The 4,599-nt window shown below is 42.6% G+C and overlaps 1 long non-coding RNA gene across 1 annotated transcript; it reads right to left on the reverse strand.

Annotated features, from left to right (window-relative positions):
- Positions 1-1,371: 1,371 nt before the first annotated feature.
- Positions 1,372-2,387, reverse strand: LOC133270770 (uncharacterized). Its single transcript, XR_009743975.1, has 2 exons — positions 1,695-2,387; positions 1,372-1,661 (listed from the first exon to the last, which is right to left on the reverse strand). It is a non-coding gene; the product is annotated as an uncharacterized LOC133270770 (long non-coding RNA).
- Between the last annotated feature and the right edge of the window lie 2,212 nt (positions 2,388-4,599).

The following is a 4,599-nucleotide window of genomic DNA, read 5'->3' on the forward strand; positions in this document are numbered from 1 at the left end:
GAGGTGCAAAAGTTTTGTGAAGTGACTGAGGTCTCCCTGTGACCTCAGTGGGGCGTAACATGGACTCTCCTGACAGGATATCCGCACCACCACATCCCTCCTGCTCTGGGGCAGTCATGCTCAACCCAGGGAGAGGGAAGGAAGAGGAAATAAAGTAAAAGATGACAGGCAGGGCTTTCCTTTTGCAATTGTTTGGAAGAACATGGACCATAGTGTCACTTTCTGGGCAAAATGTGCTTTGAATAAGTTGGTGTGGGCACAATATCTTCCCTCACACACCCAGCACATCCCCCTCCTGCACCATTAGAGAAGCCCCACAGGCAACCAGGAGCAACAGCTTGCAGATCTGTGCCCAGGCATGCTGCTTGGTGTGGCATGTTCACTAGCTTGGGCCACATCCTTGCCTTTCCACTCCTTGGAGACCTGTGCCTGCATATGTCTTGCTGGCCTAGGATGCAAAGAAAGGACTCGGAGCTGGTGTGCTGTCTCATGCATCTGGGTCCACAGCCCTGCTCTACTGAAGATTTTGAGTGAACTACTGAATCTCTTGAGGTTGATAGACCACAGGTGACAACAGGAAGTGGTGTGGAACATATTTACTCATGACTGCCCCATTGCTGTTCTTTGTTATTTAAACAAATGTTTTATTAGGTTAGTTCCATGTGATCAGGAGGATTTGGAAATGCCTGATTTGACCTACTGCAGTGATCTCGTAATTCACAAGACCCCAGACTGTATTCCTCAGAGAGCTAAAGGATTTCTAGTGGAAGTTCCTGTGAAACTGAGACGACAATGTCTGCTTGGGCATCCCCTGCTCCATATGGGAAAGGCCTGAATAGAGGAAGAAATTTATATTCTGACTTGATTTTGTGTGATCAGTTCCACCACCCCCTTCTGGCATCCTGCCTCCCCCAGCCATGGTTTCCGTTTACCCGGAAGTAAATCACTACCTTGCTCCAATATATCTAGTCTACTCCAATCTATTACTAGCCTGCTCCAGTCATATGTTGTTGCATGAACTTGAGAGCCGTTCTCTGAGTAGCAAAGGATGCCCTTTCTTAGATAAGGACAATTAAAGCAGGACTATGTCTCAGGCATTTATACTATGCAAATAATCAGCTGAACAACAGATGACAGCTAAACATTTCTAGCAACTTAGGAGGCAGTTTTGTTCTCAGACTAAGGTTGAACCAACCACTACTCTAAGACAAGCCTTAACTATTTGTTTCCCCTGTTTTGGCAAATCCTCCCAGTCCTGGACAATCCAGTACATCTTTATGTGCACCAGCAAGAAGGTCTCTGAGATCACATTCTAGCAATAACACAAAAAAAAACAACAAACCAAAACAAAAAAACCCAGAGAACGGAAAACATTCAGTTCTGTTTATTTCAAGTCAGTTATGTCAGGATGCACTTATTCCAGGATCATACCAGAAAGCAGAGGTATTTTGTCATGCAGTTGTGGAAGCTTGTTTCTACGCTGCAATACGTGGCAGACAAGGCAGTTAGAATCTCAATACAACACTACCCTCTGGGAAGCATTCTTCTTGCCTCCTGTCGAAAAGAAGGTAGAGAAGCAAGGATGAGTATAATTCTCCTTAGGCAAAGAGCTGCTAAGGGCATTAATGGCAGCAGTTAATTGCCCAGTCTGCTCATGGCACCTGTTTATTTCATAGGTTTTCATTTCATTTTACAGAATGCTTCCAAGTACTTCTGGAACTAGAAACACAGTGGTACTTACAGGAAGGTGTCACTATGGGTTTTTGTTTGCCTAAATATGATAATCTCATAGTTTAACCAGTTAATCAAGGTTGCTGCTTTAAGCAACAGAGACACCTGTATTTTCAGAAAATGATCCATTTGATCTGTCTTGGTGTACCTTAGACACCTGTCTACAAATCCAGCCAAATACTTACCAAGCCCTATAAATATTTGCTTCATCACTGGTTATGCTGTATAATTGCAGGAGTACACATGAATGTCTCCTGATTGCTCCTGTGCAGTCAGAGGTACTTTTTATGCTAACCACCTGCCATGACTTGGTGACTAGTGACTCAGGACTGTACTATTTCTTATTTCCCCAAATTCCCTGCCCCACACTGAGTAGTTGTCATAAAGTATTTGTATATTACAGCCTGCAATCCTACAGCCATTTCAAATGGCATGAATGCCCCTATAGTTGTAGCCAATGTGTCCATTCCAACTTTCATGTTGGCTCCATAGGCAAGATCTTAAACCCATCTTCCCTCAAACCCTCAAAGATGTTTAATCCTTGAGTCAGAAAAAGGTTTCTGTGTCTGGTCACAAGACAGTCCCTGCAACACTGTAGTTTCACCAAGATTGTTCAGAAAGTCTCAATCCTATGACAGCCTTTCCATGACTTAGTCTGAAAGGCAGTACCTTTCACCTTTTTTCCTCCTTAGCCCTTGTCCCTTTCCTTGCTTCCTGCCTCTGACTCTGTGTCTTTGACTCCGTTGGGAGCGTTGCCTGTTGTGCTGTTGCGCAATTCTGAAATTGCCTGTATCTCACCATTTCTGCTTTCAAGATCTCTGTGACAGGATGGCAGAGGTGCCTGTTTCTCTGATGGGTGGGCTTGCTCCCTATGACAGTGAGTGGACATGTACCTGGCCTGTCCTTAGAAGTCAGACACTATAGGGTATTTGTGATGCAAGAGAGTTCCTTTTGCCATATATGGAAATAGCTGTATTTGGATGTTTGGTTTTCTATCACAATAGAAACTGCTTCGCGATTGGTCTTTGGCTGTGAAAGAAGCACATTTTCTTCCATCTCGGGGTCCATGAACTTAGACTCATGGCTAAAAAATTTACCTCTGGGCTTCCACTTCGGGGTTTTTACTGTGTTAGGGGGAGGGCAAAGACAGTGAAACTGAGGTCTGTAATCTCCAGAACGTAGCTGAAGCTCAGCAGTCCAGAGCCTACCCATGTGATGCCATATTCTACGAGGCCCATCTCTTATAATCAGATCTGACATGACATGACAATGAAACAGGAAAAAAGAAAGAAACAGGGAAGTTTGTTAAGGATAGGAAACACAGACTCATAATTGGTTTCTATTAATTATTTCATTTTCAGGCCAAAAATCTCTCCCATTAAAGCACTGATTCCTGACATGTAAAAATTAAATGTCAGAAAAACTAAACGCACCCTGTAACTACAAGAGTATTTTTTTCTGCTCTCTTGTTGAAGTGACATATGAATACTGTGAGGTTACTTCTATTGTGCAACTGACGCATTGTTATACCACATAGCAGGATGGAGCTGACCCTAGAAACTCCCAACACAATAAATTGAGATCTTCTTTTGGAAATGACGCTAGTAGTAAGCATCTCAGTAATGATAGCCTTTGGGCCTTGTTCTGGAGTCATAGGGAGTTTATGAGATGTTATATTCTCCCATTTCCTCCCTGCTGAAACTTCCCTGGGAAGGTCTTTCAGCACCAGGATGTGTCACTGCCAAAAGGATGTTTGGGCAGAGTCCGCTGCAAAAAAAAAAGAAACTGGACTACAGCTCTGGAGCTAGGTAGGCAGGAGGATGAAGTTTAGAGCTGGAGCTGTTCCCAGGCCTGCGCCACCTGAAAAACTTGGTGGCATAGTAAAACATTACCTATCTTGGACATAGGTCTCAATCTGGCCAGGAAATACCATACTAAGTACTAAAAACAAGCCCAACGTTCTCAAAGAGCCAAAAGCATCTGGTATTTAAAAGAAAAGATGTAACAGGGATAGTTTGTTACAACCTGAAGTCCTACACCAGGATATGGATACCATAACAATGAGTTCATAACAACTGTAGATAAAGACCTTGTTTTTCTCTCATAGCCACAAAATCAGAAAAGCACTGTGGATTAATGAATATGTCTTTTTATTAACCGTGGGTCAAACACATGGGCTGATGGATACAGGTTATTATTTTCAATAATGCAGCCAACATGAGGTGCAATTTTTTATAATTATGTGTACAATACTGCATTGTGCCCAACCTAATAGCTGGTCCCACATCATGTGAACATTCACAGAATTACACTGCAGCACCTCAATTCAACACAGCTACCCCAATATGCTGCAGAAGGTCTACCGATACATCAGTCTACTTATCACCTGTTCCAGGAAAGAAGAAAGATTAAAGAGGAATGAGAGTTTAACTGTTCCACAGATTATCCAGTGAGATACTTGTCTGGAAGAGTAAAGCAGCTTTATACAGCTGCAATTTCTTCATAAATCCTTCCTTCATTTGTTAGCGCAAATTTGCGAGACTGTCAGTGAAAAGGGGACAGATGAATGATCACAGCAGACATTGCATCAAATCTCACAGTGATTTGTCCTTAAAACTGAGGTGTCCCATGGTTATTAATTGTGTGTAGTGAAACTGAATGTCTCTATCCACATACAGCAAGTCAGTTTTCTGCTAATGTGCTTGTAAATCAAGAGCCAGTTCTTTACCATCAACAGATACCCAGTACACACAGCTGTAAAATGGACATGAGATCACACGCAGCACTCTAGTATCTGGGTTCTTTGGCTTTTTCAACCTTTGTGATTTTGAGACATTAAGCTACCTTGATTGTATAATTGATCCAACA

This window comes from Pezoporus flaviventris, unplaced genomic scaffold (genome assembly GCF_033815535.1).
Source record: "Pezoporus flaviventris isolate CSIRO_AGI_PZ_B2104156 unplaced genomic scaffold, CSIRO_AGI_Pfla_v1 ptg000001l, whole genome shotgun sequence".
NCBI lineage: Eukaryota > Metazoa > Chordata > Aves > Psittaciformes > Psittacidae > Pezoporus > Pezoporus flaviventris.